Raw genomic sequence first — 20,766 nt, 5'->3', positions numbered from 1 at the left:
TTTGGTTGAATTCTCTAGTGAAACCATCTGTCATTGGTGATTTTTTAAGGTTACTGATCCAATTTCTTTAATAAATATAAGCCTATTCAGATTGTCTATTTTTCTATTGTGAGTTTTGATACTTATCCATCTTTCAAAGATTTGTCCATTTTATCTGAGTTTTAAAATTTGTAGGCATAGAATTGTTGATGGTATTCTTTCTTATCCTTTTAATTTCTGTGGTAACAGTAGTGATGACCCCTCTTTCATTTCTGATACTGGTAATTTATGCCTTTTCTATTTTTCTTAGTTAGCCTGGCTAGTTGTTTATCAATTTTATTGATCTTTTCAAAGAATCAGCTTTTTGTTTTATTGATTTTAGCATATTGCTTTCTAGTTTTCAATTTTATTGGTTCCTGATCCAATTAGAATCCTTTCTTTTCTTCTGCTTGTATTAGACTTAAATTGCTCTTCTTTCTCTAGCTTACTAAAGAAAGTTAGTAGAAGCTTATATTATTGATTTTAGATCGTTCTTTTCTAATATATGTACCTAATGCTATATAAATTTCTCTCAATGCATTGCTTTAATTGCATCCCACAGATTTTGATGTTGCATCTTTGTGTTCATTTTTAGGAAATAATTTATAATTTATCTTGAGAATTTTTCTTTTACTCATGTGTTGCTTAATCTCCAAATATTTTGGGATTTTCTAGCTATCCTTTTTCTAAGGAACTCTAGTTTCATTCCATCGTGGTCTGAGAACATAGGTTGTATGATTTTTCTTCTTTTCTATTTACTAAATTGTGTTTCATGGCTTAGAATGCCATCTGTCTTGGTGAATATTCCATGTGAGCTTGAGAAGAATGTGTATTATGCTATTGATGGATGGAATATTCTGTAAATGTCAATTAGACCAAGTGGATTTGGTAGTGCTGGCCAGGCCAACTTTATCCTTTTTGATTTTCTGCCTGTTTGACTGATTAATTACTGTTAGAAGGGTGTTGAATTCTGGCCTGTAATAGTGGATTTATCCATTTATCCTTTCAGTTTTACCCATTTTTGCTTCATGTATTTTGATCATCTGTTGTTAGGTGCATACATATTTATGATTGTTTTGTCTTGTCATATAATTGATTCCTTTATCATTATGTAGTGCCCCTCATTATCCTGATGTTTCCTTGTTGTGAAGGTTGCTTTGTCTAATACAGCTACTAGATTTTTAAAATAGTGTTAGTATGAAGTATCTTTCTCCATTGCTTTACTTTTAACCTATCTGAATCTTTGTATCTAAAGTGTATTTCCTGTCAACAACTATTGTTGGGTGTGTTGTTTTATATTTTAAATATAAATCCACTAAGACAAACTAAGTCTTTTGTGCATTTAGAACAATTATTGTTATGGTTTGATTAATATCTTCCATGTTTTTGTTTTCTACTCTTTGCAATTGCTCTTTGTTTTTTAATTTCTCCCCCTACTTTTCTTCCTTTCCTAGTTTTAATTGAACATTTTTATGATTCCATCTTATCACTTCTCTTAGCATATCAATTATACTTCTTTTTAAAATAAGTCTGCTTGTGATGCTTGATTTTTATCTTCAGACTGCTTTTTCTTGCCTTTTTTCATGCCTTGTAATTTTTTGTTGAATGCTAGACATGATTTATTGAGTAACAGTAACTGAGGAAAAAGTCTTTATTGTGAGGTTTTATGTTAATTTGGCCAAGAGTTAGACTGTGTTTAATGTCTGCTGCTGCTTTATGTGCCAGATTTTTCAAATTCCTCTAGTATCATTTTGTCTCTCCTGTTGACCTTGGTCATCTACAAGAATTTCTCCTTAGATAGAATTTGCATCTTCAAGCTCTTTAAGCTGTAATTCTGTTTTTATACAATTGGTAAGGTGTGCATATTTCAAAATTGTTCTTATTCCCATTTCTCTATCATTTCCATAAGGGTAATTTTCATGATTCTTTACTGTGAGAACCTGGTGGGCTTCCTGAAAGTAAAACCCACAAAAATGTGGGGGCCCTACTAATACTTCAGTCCCCAGGGGTTTCTCACTCTCAAGCTAGTCCATACTCAGCCTCCAGCATTTGTTATTATAAATAATTAAGCCTTCCTACCAGTTCTTTTGCTCTAACAGATGAACAGGTATTCTGTTGCAGGTAAACAGTTATGTGATTTTCTGTATTCACCTGCCTCTCCATATTTCAGGGAGGTAATTTTCCCTGTGAACTCAATTCTCTGACAGGTCCAAGAAAAGTAGTTGATATTCAGGTTGTTCAGATTTTTTTGTCATAAGGATGGTAGTGATGACTTCAAATCTCTTTATATGTTAGAGTTAAAACCAGAAGTCTAATACTTTCTTTAAAGGTAGTGGATTTATTAACTTCTGGTTTATGAGGGATGGGGAATAAACAATTATTAAACAAAAATCCTAGATACATACATACATTAACCTTTGAAATAAATGAAATTGGAATATTCCAAATATTGGTATTTCTTTTCTTTTCCTCAGTATTTCCTATGGAATATCCTCCAAATTATGCTCTTTTGTTCTAAATATGGCCTGAATCATCACACACACACACACACACACACACACACACACACACAGAATGCACACAGAATTTCCTACATATATTTCTCACTTAATCCTCTCATAAAAGTGTTAATTTAAAAAAAAAAAATTATGTAGCATAGATGACAAAGGCCCACTAAAATTTGATACATTTTACATTTTATTTTACAGCATTATCTGAGAGACTTCAAAGTCTAACTTTCAAAGAGTTAGCTTTCTTTTGTGAAAATCTTCACATTTCTAGTTAATATTTTAATAAAATATTGCACATAATTTTTATGGAGAAAATTCCACTGTTTTACATAAAGGTAGTTTTAATTTAGGAGAATTAAATAGTCTGTCTTTTAGAAAAATTAGTCTAGTTGCCAAGACAGTAGGTAGGGTGCTAATATGTAAACTATAGGTAATATTCATTCATTGGACAGCTTTCTGAGGCACTGGGATTATAGTTGTGAAGAAGATTAGCACAATCCTTCCTCTCAGGGAGCTTATGCTTTAGTAAGACAATTATATGATATAGTGTGATGAAAGCTATAGTATTATGGTGTATTGTTCAGTGATATATATATAATTACATATATATTACATATTACATAGATACACACACACATATATATACATAGGTATATATACATAGGTATATATACATACATATATATATATATATATATATATATATATATATATATATATTTATATATATATCCAGAAATGAAAGAAGTTCATTTCAATTCCAAGAAATGAAAGAAGTTCAGTGTGGCAGGATTATATTCGAAAGGCAAGAAGCAGAAACTGGAGACATAAGAAATTTGAACCTTATTCCAAGACTAACAGGAAGAAACTGCAGGAGGCTGGTTAATCAGTGACAAAAGCAGATTTATGCTTCAGTAAGGTAATTCTAACTGCTTTGTGAAAATAAATGAATTGCAAGGAGAATTTGGATTCAGTGACACAGGTTAAGAATGTATGGTAGGAATCCAGCCTAAGGAAAATAGTACATTGACTCAGGAATATGGCATTAAGCATGAAGAATTGTGGACACTTTCTAGACATGGTTATGATGTTTAAGTAACAGAACATGTTGATGACTGACTGTGTGGGTAGATGGAGAGGAAGTCAGGCAATGGTAATGTACAGATTTTTGGCTTGGTCAACTGGTAGACATAATTAATATTACATTAAATAAAATAAAAATATTTGAGTAGGACACGTTCATTTGGCACATGCTAATTTGAGGTATCTGTGGGACATCTGGGCTTAGATAAATGACACTGGCAAGGCAAAACAAAATGTATTAATTCAAATAACTCATTATTCCAAAAAATTAAGTTGGTAAAAATGTTTAGAATTACAGAAAAATTGGGTAAACTTGTATACAGATATTCTCAATATATATATCATAGAATCATTCCATTATGTCAGTATTGGTATTTATTCAAGCTCATTTGGTGGAGCCTAAAATCTTTTCAGTTAATCTAACAAATAAAGTTAAATGTATTTTGGCTCCAAATTTTTATTCTTTCACTCTTTATGTTTGTACACACGATCTTATTTGTTTGTGAACATTCCAGGACACAAAGTACAAACTATTGACTTCAGGTACTCGCTAAAATCTGCATTGTAACAGATGGTAGAAATGTGGCCTATTCTAAAGAATTAATGTATGTTAAAATGATAATGTTGAAAAGTAGAAAATATTAAAGAATTACATATTTTAACTGGTAAAAATAATATATGCAAAAGAATCTATTGGACATTAGTTGATAATAATTAAATGGATAGAAGTTTAGTAAACACTGAACTTTCATTTAAATGAAATTTGATTAATTCAGCAGTCATTTATCTTGGCTAAAATCTAAGATGCTAAACATGTCTAATTTATTCATCTTTAAACAGGAGCCTGGGAAAGCCCAGAACGCTACAATCTTCTAACAAAGGAAAGAGGTAACTATTAATCTGAATACTTACAACAGGAAAACAGTTATGTTTCTTTGGTTTATTTCTATAGCAAACATCTTGAAATATTCCCTAAGATTAGAATGTAGATTATAGAACAGCCAGGTGTCTTGGCCATACATTCCAAAGTTATACAGAGTAGGATGAAAATGGAGTTTTTCTGAACATGCTCCAGTTAATAACATTTTATGTAATAATTTTATTTCAATATACCACTTAGAACACACTTGTAAACAATTCTCTCTCATTACATTTAAACAAGAAGCACTGCTATTTCCAGAAATTAAAAAACATCACAATAAAAATCAGGTCTTCTAGTTTAAGGAATCGTCGTATTGTTACACAAAGAGAATGATTTTGCCAGAATCTTTGCTCATATCTTCAAGACCACATTTTCCTTAAATGTAATGTAGCATATGAAAATTTCAAGTGAAAAGGAACTTACATACATCTTATTAATATCATCTACAGATTTAGAGAAGACTTACTTTGTCAAACACTATATTCCATAAAAAAGGAAAAAAGGACTAGAAAGATGTGTAAAAAGTATCAATAGGTTATCAAAATTATTTCCACAAAATATGAATTGGATATTTAAATACATTAACAGATATATTCAGAAAAATAGGCAAAGTGTTCATTGTTATTCAGCATTTAACCAAAACTTTGGAAAAATTCTAATCAAAACACCAAATAAACACAATTTCACAAATGGTCTTGAAGATATGGATTTGAATCAAAGAATTTAAAAAAAGGTAAAAGTAATTGTGAAAAAAAGAGTTAATATTGACATGTGTCAAAACCAAATAATATACTGTAATAGGAGAAAAGGGGGCTTTAGAGTCATTCAGATTCATACAAATCTCTACACAGAAATATATATGTATATATATGGAAACTTTTAAAACCTAAATGGAGGGAATATGCCATGTTTAAGGATTAGAAGACTTGATATTGAATCCCAAATAAAATCCAAGCGCTTTTGTTGTGAAAATTGACAAGGTGATTCTAAGTGTATATGAAAAGGCAAAGGGCCCATAATGGTGAAGATAATCTTAAAGAAGAACAAAGGGGGAAATTTACACTACCGAATATCAAGGCTTATTATAAAACTAAACTATGTAAGACTATGTAGTACTGGTGGTGCAAGAACAGACAAACACAGATGGAACAAAATAGCACAGAAACAGACTCAAACATTTATTGACACAATATATGCGACAAAATGGGCACTGCAGAACAATGATGACAGGGTAGTGTTTTTAATAAATGTCAGAGTAAACTGATATCCAAATGGAGAAAAACTGAATTTTGTTGCAGCTTACCTTAGGCCATTTGCAAAAATTAACTCCAGGTAGATTATGGATATAAATGTGAAAAGAAAAAAAAGTTTCTAGAAAGTAGTAACATAGAATATCTTCATAATCTTGGGGTATGCAACAGTGTTATTAAGGACAAAAAGCACAAACCAAAAAGAAAAACACTGTAAAACTGGACTACATTAAAATTAAAACTTCTCTTCATCTAAAGACATTATTTACAAGAGGGAAATAGAAGGATAATATCTTTGCCATATATTCAACCAATAAGTGCTCTTGTCTTGAACATATAAAGAACTCCTAAGAATCAGTAAAAAAAAAAGACAAAACACTCACTTAAATAAGCACAAGACTGGAACAGGTACTTTCAAAAGAAGACGTCCAAATATCCAATAAAATATTTCAAGCTCATTAGTCATCAGAGAAATGCAAATTTAAGAACAAAATGAAGTACTACTAGACAACCAATCAGAATGGCTAATGTTTTTTTTAAGTTGAAAATACCAGTGGTTGTCAAGGAATGAAGCAACTGGAACTCTTACACACTATGTTTATAAACTATTTTGGGAAACTAACAGTAACTAATGAATTTAAAACACATGCTATTGTATGATCTTACCATTCTACTCCTACGTATTTAACTAACAGAAATCTATATGCAAGTGCACTGAAATACATACACAAGAATAGCATTATTTGAAGTAGCCAAAATCTAGAAACAATCCAAATGCCCATTAACTTTTGGATGCATAGCATGTGATTCTATATAGAAATTAAAATGAACTGCTACACTGAATAACATGAATGAATCTCACAAACATAATGTTGAGCAAATGAATTCAGGCACAAAATAATATTTACTATATAGTTCAATTTATATAAATTTATAAAATAGGCAAAAGTAATCTATAATATTAGAAGAATCTATAATATTAGAATATTAGTAGAATATTAGTAATCTATAATATTAGAACCACTATATCTATAATATAGTGGTTATCATTGGGGAAAAGTGGGGACCTTGAAAGGGAGAGGATCTAAGAGGGGTAGCTGAGGAGCTGGTAGGATTCTGTTTCTTGAGCATGGTGGTGTTCACATACTTCTTTTTTTCATGTTTGTGAAAATTCATCAAGTTATACATTCATATTTGGGCGCTTTTCTGCACATGTTATACTTCAATAAACATATTTAAATATACATCCTATAAATGAAAAATATATGAAATGCTATGTGGTTGCTCGAAATAAAATAGAACAAGAAATAATTAAAACATATAGTTTCAAAAATGTTTACATATAGGCAGTATACTGAAAAGAATAATCAACAAACTCCAAATAAGTAAAAGGATCTGGTTCAAATAGCCATTGTAAGGGGGAAAAGAAGAACTCCTTTACATAGTACTTCTTGTGGAAAGCACCATCTACTAAGAATGTCAAGTAAAATAATAAACATCTAATTTGACTATATTTTGGCATTTCATATGAGGGTTTAAATTAAGGAAACTGCTCTCTTCATTGGTTGCTATGTATTCTGGATGATTCTTTATGTAACTAGTATTAGAGAGACAATCATTAAATTCTGTAATAATGTCTATTTTATGGCTTTATATTGCTATCTGTAACTGGAAAATACAGAAAACAGTATTGTACAAAAAGTGTGGCTGAAATATCTATCCAGGCATTGTTGATCAAAGACTTTTAAGAAAGTAAAAAACACGTGACTCAATTGTAAAAATGTTCTTTTGTATTTTTTTTTAACCGTAGTATATCATATTTTTCAACCTTTGGAAGTAAACTTCAACGCTCTTTACTACTACCATTATTATGGTATGGAAAATTAGTTCAATGTTAGCTGCAAGTCCATGTTATATTTCACCTTTGTGAAATATTTTTGTTGTGGTTGCAACAGAATATATTATGAATCATAGTCAGAAATGCCTTCCAAATAAATATTATGAAGTATTATTATATTTAAGGACTGTGTATATTTTGTATTTGGATTCCTATGTTTTAAGTTCTATAAAATGCCCTTCATAAAAATAAAATATAATACTAGTTAGTCAAATTTTTCAAGTCTAAATTAATGACAGTGTTTTAGATGGAGTTTTAAAAAGTAGTCTTCTATATGTTCATAAAACATGTAAGATTATATTCAGCAGAAAACTTGATAAATATAAATGGATAATTTTAAATGATAGACTCAAATAGCTTTTTTTCCCTATGACGTTGATCTTAGATAAAAGATTACTTACTATCTTACTCCTCAACTTTTCCAAGAGCTCTATCACTGATCTATGAAAGTGAGGAAGCCAGCCTAACTTTTTCCATTTTCAAAGCAGCCATAATTCTAAATATTTATCCTAACAGATCTCTAAGTTTTATTGCTGCCAACATACAAAGATGGTTGAGACATACTCAAATATGTTGGAAAACAAGCCCTGTGTGAAAAAAACTAATTTAGTCAAAAATTTTAAATGGAGATAAAATAGTAAATATTGACAATTGCTTTTAAACAATTATGAGGCTTGTTAAAATTTAACATAATTTTAACAATTATGATTCTGATTGAATCATTGTTAAAGTTATAACTAAATAATTAATAACCAGTGCCAGGAAACCACAAAATATGTGAATTTAAGGGGAAAATGCTAAATCTTGTTAGAAGTGGCAAGTGTTAAGGTTTGACTCTAGTACGTGTCACCTAACTGATGCAGGTACTTTTGACAGTAAAGGACTCAGTGTGGCATCACTAAAGTTGGAACCAGCCTGGGATAAACTGCTGCTGCTACATTCACTGGACTTTCCAGGGTTCCAGGGTTCTCTGTTCTGGCCAATTTCCAAGCAGACAGGTGGCCAGTTTCCTTCTGTCATGTGAACCAAATCTCACCCTGAAGGTATCTTCCCACTCTACATTGTTAACAGAAGAGGGAGGTTAATCCTGTTTAAAGTAAATGGCATTCTTTTGCAATTATGCTATAAGCAGAATATCTGAAACCCTGTTTGTTTTTGTTAACTTTTCTGATTGTTCTACGTCTTGGACACAAAATTGATTATCATTAAAGAAAGTTTTATTTTGCTATTCTGTAACAGACAGAAAGTGTTAAGCTACTGTCTCTTACCTAGAAATCAAACTACATGCTTGCTTGTTTACTTGGACACTTCCACCCCCAATCCAGAGCATTGGTGAACTTTTAGGTTCCTTCATGTTAAAGTCTAACTCTCAGCCTCATATGTTGCATGATATTAATTACTATATCCTTCATTCCAGCTAGTGTATCTATAGGATAAAGTAAATTTTGCGATTATGTCGTATAATAGGAAAATAAATTTCACATACAAAAAGCGTAGGCTTTAATATTTTTTCTCATTGATAAAATGAGAAAGTATAAAATCTCTAGAATCACTTCTAGCACATCTCAAAGACTGTAATCTAGAAATGAATTAAAAAAAGCCTACTTCATACTTGATTTTCATATTTTTTGCTACAGATTATCAAATCTAAGACACCTGTCAAAATTATAGTTTAGAATAATTTTGTTCTAATGTTTATACATTAAATGAAATTTTTGATGATATTCTGTAAAGTGATTTACCCTTATCAAAATTATGTCCACTCACAGAAAATGCTAACTTTTACTCTAGTAAAATCTATAAAGTACCTCTTAGAATTCTGCAATACATTGGTTTTAATAGTTTCCCATCTAGATGATGTCTTTGAACATAAGGACGATACTTGTCACATAAGAGGTACATAAGAGGTAAAATATTTGTTAATGGATTAATGAAGTATACTTAGGTGTAATACCTCAGACTGCTTCACATATTACATGCTCAATACATAACAGCTGATTGGTACCTTGGTAAATAAGTATAAAGGATGGTATTAAGGGACTCAGAGATTGTTGGTGCTTTTAGATCACTGTATGCTTCCTTTTAAAATACTGTTAGGATGTTTTCTTTAGAAAAATTGACAATTAAGGGTTTTATATGTTTTTAAGTGTCAGCAATTAATAATGAAAAATTATTTTAGTTGACAATGTAGGATTTCTATCAAATTTGCCGTTAAATACAGCATAATTCCCGGAGAGTTATTCATGCTCCTTCTTTAATTTTTCATTTTTTTTTCTTCCACTCCTTCTAGGGTTATCTCTTTTAGTGGACAGGGGAACTATAAAATGGAGAGACTATAATAGGGGTTCTCATGACTAGGTTTTTATGCCACCACTTGCCTCACAATTTTCTCTAGTGACAGAAGTGACTCTGGCTAAGGAGCCACAAGCCAATTTCACACAGATCTCCAGGGATATTGGACTTTGACGATTCTATTCCTGCCTGCTCCTGCCTGCTTTCTCATATGTCTCCTGGATAAGAACATGAAGAGACAAATAAACTTAATAATCTATCCATAATTAACTCCTGCTACTCAGTATTGTGTTATATTAATTATACTACTTGGTAAAAATGCCAAGGCCAATATATTTTGAACTTATGATCAACATGATCAACAGAGTACCCAGAAAGAAACTTATTTTTAAGCCATCGTGTTATTATGCTTCCAATTGGCAAGATTTTTTAATAAACCAATGACTGAGGAAAAGCAGAAAGGAAATAGGATTAAATTAAAACATGTACAATTATTCAAAAGGAGTGATGGCAATTTTAAACCACCACCAGCAGAAGTTTAACTTCGTACCTTCAAAGTATAAAAAGTTTCACCATTTTTCTGGAAAATGGAGTTGAAAGAGGAATTATTTGAACAAATTTGTCCAATGAAATCCTGTGAACCCATGAGAAAAGTAACATTTGTCCTTTGAAAATTCAAGCAATTAGTAGGAAAAAAATATAGTTAATGATTTTTTATTGGAAGGAAGTTGGTTTAAAGAATTCAAAAAAGAAGTCACAGTATAAATTCTCTTCATGTTTAAGTAATTTATTTGATGTTCGTTACTTGGGTGTTCATTTCAATCCTCGACGCACGTTAACTGCCAGACATGAAAAACAGTGCTCAATCTAAGAGGCCTTAATGAATGACAATATTTTTGAGATGTGCTTTATGAATACAAATATTTCCAAAGCAAAGAGAGAAAACCATTGAATGTGTAGACACAATGAAATTCTGAGCATTTCTCTGATTTACAAAAGTATGCCTAGTTCTTGTTTATCACTAAATGAATAAAACCACTTTAAAAATATATGTGTGTGTATGTGTGTGTATACCCCCATACACACAGTACATAAACATTTCAAAGTGACAATTTTTTAGTGCACTGCCAAAGAGCTACAATAACTGTCATCCATAGGCATTCACATGCAAACACTACTGGACTAGTACACTAGAGCAAATATGAGTTTTAGCTGAACTCCTTGGCAAAAACTTTTAAAAAATGGAAATAATAAAACAGAAATCTACTTCTCATCTGAACAATATAGAAAATAATGTCTTTTACCATCTGAGTCATATATACACACAGTATTTTCTAAGCTCAGAAAATAACTTCTTACTATACACACAACTGCAGTGTACACTCAGCAAATGTTATCATTGGAAAAAAATGGGCTATGAGGAGATCTGAGGAATAGTAGCAGGAAGAGATCTATCCATTAAAAAATAAAAAGTAAGGCATGGTAAGGGCTGGAGTGCACATACATAGGAGTGGACTGGGGAGAAAGTAAACAGAAAGTAACAGATACCAATTAAAGTGGAAAACAGCAGCTAGTTATGACACAGGGATAAATCATGAAAGTTGGATGGGTGGGAAGTGAGAGGTGAAAATAATTTATCTTCTTTGTTTTAAGCTATTGATATATATAGAACTGTCAGTCACTAGCCAAAGTCCATTTAGAATGTGCATTTGCTAAAATGCCATGAGTCACAGAACAAACTTTTCCAAAACTACCACACAGGGTTGCTCTGAACAACAGTTGTGAAGATGTTCCACAAAATTCAAAATGCTACACTCATATAAGACAGACATTTCACACAATATTCAGCTTCAATCTTTCCTTCCAACTCTGGGAAAATGCAAACAATGAGCTCCCCAGACCACGGAGAGGAGGAAACCTTCTCTGCTCCATTATCAGTTTCTTGCAACAGCAGACTCTGCAGTTACAGCAAAGTCTAACTCTGGAATCAGAGCAAAGATGGTGACAAATTGGTCTAATGAACAGGGATGCAGATATACCTATGAGCAATGTTTCCACTCCTGGCAGTAGCCACAGAAATTCCTGGGGGGAAATAATTCAGTGGAGGGAATAAAGAGATTCCCTATCTTGCTACACCCTAACTCTCACAAACCTTGTCTGGACATGAACAGGATTAAATTATCCCAATTTCTTCTTTACAGTAGGAAGGATTGAGATGGTAAAAGGATTATATAAATTCATCAAAATATGTCAAAGCACATAGTATTTTTCTTTACATATTAAAAACTGGAAAAGATTAAAAGTCTCAGGTGTGTTAGCTATGTGTGTGCATTGCTATGATCCTTTGACAGCTAAGAAACTGAGGCTTAGTGAAATTAATTTATTCAAGGCCACTTATCCAACATGAATTTGACCGTGGGTCTGTTTCATGTCAAAGTCCTGGCTGACAATTTCTACAACAGCAAAGCCTCCCATCATCAAAAGAGGTGAGGAAGATAAATGCGGAGCAGAGTCAAAACATTTTTTGCTACTTATTTTTTTCTTGTTAGTTCTACCTTTAAGAAACTATTTTGGCATTGAACAATATTTCTAACAAATTCTTAATGCATGCCTTCAACAGCATTTCTTCCTCCACTAATAGTAACTCTACAAGAACAATTCATGATATCAGAAGCACAGGTAATCATGAATTAATGCACCAATCACCAGCAGCTGCAAATATCACAAGAGAGAAAACCAGACATTATGTGCCACCTGCTAAAAGAACACAACACGACATATGAAACATTCCTACCCACCAAATCATATTTCCATTCTGGTCAAGTCTCTAGATCCAACTACCAAATTAAGGAAACAGAGGGTAGGGGAACTTAATAGCACAGGGATATAATTATCAAAACAAGACTGTGGCAAATGCTACATGTGAAACAACTTCCTTTCTTCAATGAATAAAATTGCAAGAAAAGAGAAAACAGGGTAACATACAGATTAAAAAGACAGTTAAGAGGCTTACTGGGATTCTAATTGTTAAAAATATTAAAACAAATAGCATTTATGAGACAATTATAAGTTGGAACCCTGACAGTATCAAAGAACTACTGTTAACTTTAAGTATGATAATGGAACTGAAGATTTTTCCAAAAGAGCCCATGTTTATAGAAATATATACTGCATATTTATGGTTGAAATGATGTGATATCTGGTATTTATTTTAAAATAATACTGGGAGAGGGTGAGAATGGAGATTATATAAACAAAAATGTTCATGAATTGATAATAGCTGAAGTTGGGTGTCATATACATGAATGTTCATTCTACTATTATGTGTATTTTATGCATGTTTGAAAAAAAGCACATGCAACATCACTGAAAAATGTCCTAATTTTTTTCAAGGAAAGAAGCATATTGTCAAGGAATCATAGAGGTGAAAAGACCTTAGAAACAATCTATTTAAACCACCTCATTTTATAAATAAGGAAATTAAGGCTCAGATAGGATAAGTGACTTGCTCAGGGTCACACAACCTGTCAGTTCCAGACTCAAGATCAGAATTTAAATCTCCAAACTTGTAGCCCAGGGCTCTGTTCTTTTTCAAACCTATAAGAAATGACTGCATTTAAACATTTAGTCCAGAATACTCTTAAAATTGAGTGTCATCAATAAAATAAGCCATGTGGCAAGGAATGAATAGAGTTTAGTTCATACCAAAAATGAGCTGCCAGTCACTGTGATAAGATCTGTTTCTTTCTGAGACCCATGGTTTCCTGCTGGATTGGAGAATGCAAACTGGGTTTCTTCCTCCTGTCCAAAGAAGTCAGAGTCAGGGCGTACGTTCCATTCCGTTTTGGTTGGCGGCAGTAGTTCTGAGACACTGTTTTCACAAAGGGTGCTTGAAGGAGTCAGAGCATCTGTGTCAACTGTTAGCTTACTGCTGGGGGTCAAAGCTTGGGGCTCTTGATTCGAGGTTTTCATAGCCAAAGAGCTCAGAGATCCCAACGGCCCCGCACTTAGACTTGAGACATCATCTGTATCTAAGGGACTCTGCTGAAAACCAGCGGCTGTCATTCCAAAGAAGAGTGAGGTATCCAGACTTTGAGGAAGGTCACTGGTGGCCATCAAGGCCTGAGGGTCCACCGCCTGCCCTAAGGAATTATTATTATTATTATTATTAGCAGGGAACTTCCCTGCCAGAGTTGAGTTCACAGAAGCTACATCAATAGTCAAGATCCCAGAGTTCACCAATGCGGTGTCCAATACTGCAGCAGAACTATTACCAGGCACATCAGAGAAGAGAGACACAAGCTCTGCATCACCGAGGTCATTCTGCCCCTGGCTGGTAAGTTCACTGCTCGGCGTAAGAAAATTTGCAGCTCCTAGCTGAGCTAAGAGATCCTGGCGCAGGTTGTGCCTTTTGGCCATGTGGGTCTTCATGCTGTGCTTGGATGTGAAGAGTTTATTACAAGTGGAGACTGGGCATCGGATTTTCCAAGTGTCCACATCCTGCAAGTGTTTCTTGGAGTGAATGTAGAGACTACTGCGAGCAGAGAACCTGGCACAGCAGCCTTCCACGGGGCACACAAAAGGCTTTGTGCCCAGGTGGGTTATGCTGTGGCCTTTCAGATGTTCGGCCCTCGTGAAAGATTTCCCACAGCCTTCTACAGGACACATGAACCTCCGGTCATCGTCGTGCTTCCTTTTGTGTCTTAGGAGTTTGGACATGCTGGTGAAGTTCCAGCCACAGCCCTCGAAGTCACAAAGGAACGGTCTCTCACCAGTGTGGCTCCGAAGGTGAATTTTCAACCTACAAGCCTTGTCGTACTGTTTGCTGCAGCCAGGAAAGGAGCAGGAAAAGAGTTCCTGTTCCCTGAAGTGGGCGCGGTTATGGGAAAACAGGGCACTCACTGTGATAAACGTCTTCTTGCAGCCCGAAAACGCGCACTGGTAGGGTCTCTCAGGCTCGAAGTGGCTGCGCTGGTGGGCGCTGAGTTTGGCCTGCGTGGGGAAGGTCTCCTCACACACCTCGCATTTGAATGAGTTCTCCTGCTCATGGCCCTTCATGTGCGCTTTGAGGTTATACACCGTGGTGAAGCTCTTGCCACAGCCCTCTGCCGGGCAGCCAAAGGGCCTCAGTTTGTCGTGTGACTGCAGGTGCCTCTTGAGCTTGTACGAGGTGGTGAAGGTCCAGCCGCAACCGCCCAGGGGGCACTTGAAGGGCCGCTGGCCCTGGCTGCTGCTGTGCGTCAGCAGGTGCACCTTCAGCTGGTGCTTCTTGGCAAAGGTTTGTCCGCACTGCGCCTCAGGACACAGGTACAGCACCATGCCCTGGCCCGGGCCTAGCGGCCCGCGGGGGCTCTCAGCAGCAACCGGGCCCTCCGCCTCCTCCTCGGGCGCTGGGGCGGGCGCGGGTTCGGCCCGCTCGGCCAGCAGGAGGTCGGGCGGCAGCTCGGGACAGTCTCCAGGCTGCGCGGCGTGTAGGATCCCCGCCTGCGGGGCGATCAGACCCCCGGGCTGCGGGGCAGGGGCGACCCCAGGCGCCCGGGCTGGCGGCGGGGGCGTGGCCAGGGTGAGGACGCCGTTCTCGAAGCGCAACAGCAGGTTTTGGTTGTGAATGGTGACGGTGCCCGCGAAGGCCGCGGCGGGGCCCATGCCTGGGGCGGGGATCGGGGCCAGGGCCGGGACTGGGGCGCGGATAGCGGACAGGCAGCTGGGGCCCAGCGAAGGGCGGCCCTCGGGGTTCGCACCGCTTTCGTGCCCCTGGAACCGTGGGCCCAGCCCGGCCTCCTCCCTCCATAGGGGCCCTGCAGCCTGGCCGGCGCCCGTGGAATCTACGTCTCCACCCACCGGGTCCAGCAGCACCAGGAAGAAGTCATCGCCGCCGCCGCCGCCGCCGCCGCCGCCGCCGCCGCCGCCGCCGCCGCCGCCGCCACCAGCGTGATCGGGCCTCGGCACCAACGGGCTAGGGCCCGGGCCCGGGGAGGCCGCGCGGTCCTCCTCACGCTGCCGCCCGGGCCCGCCATCTTGGGGGCCCCGGAGCAGCAGGAGGCGGCGCGCGGGGGCCTGGCCGGCCCGCGGGTCAGGACCTCCGTGGATCCGGCCGCCGCCCCCGGGGCTGCCAGCGCCGCCGCCCTGTCGCGACCCGCGAGCCGGGAGCAGCCTCGGGATTTCCATCTCCGCGTCCATGAGGCTCCGCTGGAACCAGAGTCGCGGAGGAGGCGGGACCCCGCCCCCTGCCGCGGGCCCGAACACGTTCCTGAAAGGAAAAAAAAAAAAATGTGCAATGCGCAGAAACTGGCCCTATCAGATATTAAAACGTGTTTAACGCCACCGTGATTTAAATATTCTGGTACTGGGTCTCTAGAACAGAATAGAAAGCCCAGGGGCAGAGCCTCGTATACATAATAAGTTCCACAGTTAATATTAGTAGGAAATCAAGGAGGTCTTCCCAGATACAGGGGAAATGGTGCTGGAATGAATACCTTAGGTATCTATCTGCTAAATGCAACATAAATCGGTACCTCACTACCGATTTATGTACCAAAATAAGCACACCCCCAGCCCCTCCCAGTGCTAAACATGGTGGTTAGCACTTATCCTGTATTAAACATTGTTTACTGGGTGGCTGGCTGGATTAATGGATGACAGAAAATTCCTGAGAGAATACGCTATGTGTCAAGATTAAACAACCATAGTGCTAGCAATTCCTACTGAAAAGGTTGTCTTTTAAAAAAATTTCCTGGACAGCTTCCATATCCAGAACTGTCTTGAGCAATGTCTTCAGGAAAATTTGTCGCATTGTTAAATTTTTTGTCCTGCTGGTGCAGAGACTAGAATGAGTAAGAGGTGGGGCCAAAGCAGATTAGCACTGTTCAGCCTAGAAATGCAAAGCCTGGAGGATGAAACAATTTATACTGAAATCTGAAGAACCCAACCTACTCCTGGGTTCTCCCTATAAGGTGCACAACCTAAACCAACTCTTTGCTCTTCCACCATTGGTTGCACCATGGTAAATTTTATGTCCAATCTCACAGCATGATGAGGACATTCCTCAGCTTACTCTAGATTCTCCAGCACATGGAAGTCTCTGGACAAGAGTACTAGTTAAATGTGATAAGGTTAAACCCTAAGTTACTGCAGTGGACTCTCCTGAGAACAAGGCACAGATGCCTTTTGCATGCCCAATAGCCCCAATGTGCCTGCTTGCATTTAAGTGTGGTGGCCTAGTCTCACTGTAATGGATTTGGCCTGTGATGCCTAATGATCTTATTAATGTTGATGGTGATCCTCCAATTTGTCTGTCATCAGTGAGTTGGGAATTGATATAAATACAGGGTGAATTAATCTGGCAAGAGAAAGGTTTAGAGTGATGACTAGATTATGGGATAACTTTAGTTTACGTAATCCCTTCATTCCCCTCTTTTAATGATAATGGACACTTGCTGATCTCTTGATTAAAAGATCAAGTTTTTCATCCATAACAATTCAAATCTTATCAAAATTTCTACATCACATATTTTTCTTTCTATTACATTTTTTGGAGGAAACATTTTTTTTCAAATCTGAGGTATAGAGGAATGCATAAAACATATCTGCCAGGTTTAGATAATTTATAAAAGCAAACACCCGTGTAACCAGCACCAATGTCAAGAAATAGACCATTGTCAGCCTTCCAGAATACATCCACCGTATTCCTCCCAATCACAAACCATACCCTCCCCTATGGATAGAGTCGTTATCTTGACTTTGTGATAATCATTTCAGTGCTTTTTTTTTTTAATATGACTTTACAACTTTTGTATGCATCCCTAAACAATACAGTTTATATGAAGTTATATCAACAGAATCATGCTGCATGCTCCCTTTTATGGCCTGCTTCTTTCACTGTGTATCATACTTATTTGAGAGACTCATCCATGTTGTTCCTAGTAGCCGTAGATCTTTTGTCTCCATTGTTGACTAGCATTCCAGTGCATGATTTTAGCAAAGTGATTATGATATGATTATATCATTCTACACTGGATGAACACTGGGTTCATCCAGGGTTGTTTTTAGCTTTTTATTATGAACAATGGTGCAATGAACATCCTTGGGCATTTTTCATGGGACTCATGTTTAAAAGTCTCTTGGGTATATATGCAAGAACAGAATCACTGGCCCACAGAGTATGCATATCTTCAGCTTTTCTACACGATGCCAAATTGTTTTCTATAGTGGTTGTACCAATTTACAATCCCACCAGTAACACAGAGAGTTCCTGCTCCTGCACATCTTCATCTACACCAAGTATTGCCAGAATTTAATTTACTGTTTTTCACCACTACTATTAAGTTTGGACACGTTCTCATGTTTATGAACCTCTTGGATTTTCTCTTCTGTGAAAAGCCTGTTCATGTTCAACTCTTTCACCATTTTTCTATTCTATTTTCCATCTTGTCCTTACTGATCCAATGAGTTTTTTATGTGTTTTAAATACCAGTCCATTGGTGGTTATATGTGTGGCCAAAATAGTCCTTTGCTTTGTTGTTTGTATTTTCTCTTGCTTTATGCTGTGCTTTGTGAACAAATCTTAATTATAACATACTTAATTATATAACATACTTAATTATAATGTAGTCAAATTTATCATTCTTTTCCTTGTGGTTAGTGCCTTTCTGTTTCGAGAAATCTGTCCCTGCCCTGGGGCCATGAAAATATTCTCTATATTTCCTTCTGAAATATTTGTGGTTTTGCCTTTCACAAAGGCAAAATTATTAGGTCATAATTCACCTACAAGTGATGTTTGTGTATAGTGTTGAGTAGGGTTTCATTCTTTTTCTTCATGTGGATATCTGATTGTCTCAGTGAACCACTTATTGAAAAGTCTGCCCTTTTACTATTGATTTGCAGTGCCACATGTGTCATAAATCAAGCATCTACCTATGTATGGGCTAGTTTGTGTACTCTCTATTAAGTACCATGGTTCTATTTATCTGTCCATTTAAAATACCACATATCAATATTAATTACTACAGATCTATAAACAATTCTGATCTTTGGATAAGGCCACTCAATTCTGCCTTGTTCTTCAAGAATGTCTAGGTTATTTTTGGCCTGTCTCAACTCCACTTAAATTATCAATTCATCAGAAAAGGTTCAACCAAAATCTTGTTTGCGGTTCTAATTAGGATTGCGTTGAACTTTTAGATTTGACTTCTTGTCAATAATATGGAATGTTATTGAATAGATATGGTCTCTCTCTCCTTTTAATAAGAACTTCCTTAATGTGTCCCAATAATATTTCATATTTTTCCTATAAGAGGACATTTTATCCTAGGTACTTCATATTTCGCAAATACTGCCTTTGAAACTTTCATTTTGTAAATTTGTTGCTGGTAAATAGAATACAATTGGCTTCTGTATGTTGATATTTTATCCTACAAAGAGCTATCTAAACTCTTTTATTGATTCTTCCAATTTGTAAATACCTGTAGAATATAGTGTACACAATCATGTCATCTGCAAACAATGTCAGTCTTACTTCTTCCTTTCTGAGCATTTTGTTCCTTCTTTTTCCCCTTACTCCTCTTTCCGGGTGATAGTGGACATTCTTACTTGAAGGCTTTCAGTAATTCCAGGAATGATATTTGCTGTAGGTGTTGTGTTCTGTAGCAATCTGGATCCAATCAGGAGATGGAAAGTACACAGTGGACAGGGGAATTTTAACATAAAGTGAAGCATAATGTTTAACATAAAGAATTATTAAACTATGACAAATGTAGAATATATAAGATATAGGAAAACTCTATATGGTATCCTGGGCCTGAGGGAGCATACCCAAGGAAAGACAAACTTGGAATGTGGGTCCCTCCCCAGAACTAGAGGTCACACCTCATTGGAGAAGGTGTAGGAGAACCTACTGGATGGCAGAAAAGTTTGCTGGTTTGCCAGCGCCAGAGCAGGTCTGCAGAACCAGAGCTGGTCTACAGTTGCAAGGTAAGCAGGAAGGTACCCTCTAGAGCACATCAGTGTGGACAAGCCACTGCTGGCGGCCAGCATGTAGACGTGTAGTAGGAGCAAGTGTCCTGGTGGAGTTGGAGGCCTGGAGCTAACAATGTCCTATACATAGGATCCTGAGGGCCTTGGTGTTGTAAGGGCTGCAGCCTTGGGAGAAGTACAGGAGGTAACGTTAGTGGTGAGGTGGGGTGGGTCAGGAGAGCAATCAAGTAGAGGAAATCAGCGGGTAGGTGGCTGGCTTGGAGCACAGGATGTCCCTATGAAGAGGGCCACAGAAAGCCAATGACCAGGCCACACTGGGATGGCACACTCGATAGGACAGTTGTTCTGGGCACATGCTTGGGGCCGAGCACCTAGGATATCCTTACACCCACACTTCTGACAGCCAGAAGTCACAGGAGAGCCACTTTCTCCTTCAGTAACATTGTGATCACTTTGAAGGAGAGATGCTTAAAGTAATTCATCCACTATCAGAGAGAATATATTAAAGGGTGAATTTAGAACAGGGAGAACATTAACAACTGGCTTCATATCCTTTATCAGTTTAGGGGGGGCCCTTCTATTGTTACCTTGCATGAATAGTAGGTACCCTATCTATCATCATATTGTTTCTCTGGTGAATTAATGATTAAAGCAGCAGGACTGGCCACTTCCAGAGTTTTAATAGACTGCTTACAATTCTTGTTGGACCCATGGTTCCCTGGTCTGAAATGAGTTTTGCTGCAAAACCCAGGCTCTGGCACAAAAGTGTGTCATAGGCAGAGAGCCTGTGAACTCTGCATTCTAGTTCTACCCAGGGCTTGT

The 20,766-nt window shown here is 37.0% G+C and overlaps 1 pseudogene across 1 annotated transcript; it reads right to left on the bottom strand.

The window, feature by feature from the left end:
* Window positions 1-1,014: 1,014 nt before the first annotated feature.
* On the bottom strand, window positions 1,015-19,558 carry LOC309652689 (zinc finger X-linked protein ZXDB pseudogene; annotated as a pseudogene). The gene has a single exon. The product of its transcript is annotated as a zinc finger X-linked protein ZXDB pseudogene (transcript).
* Between the last annotated feature and the right edge of the window lie 1,208 nt (window positions 19,559-20,766).

Source organism: Balaenoptera physalus (assembly GCF_965194825.1).
Source record: "Balaenoptera physalus genome assembly, chromosome: X".
In the NCBI taxonomy this organism is placed as follows: domain Eukaryota; kingdom Metazoa; phylum Chordata; class Mammalia; order Artiodactyla; family Balaenopteridae; genus Balaenoptera; species Balaenoptera physalus.
The sequence above is the reverse complement of the archived record's forward strand: the minus strand, read 5'-3'. Positions and strand labels throughout refer to the sequence as shown.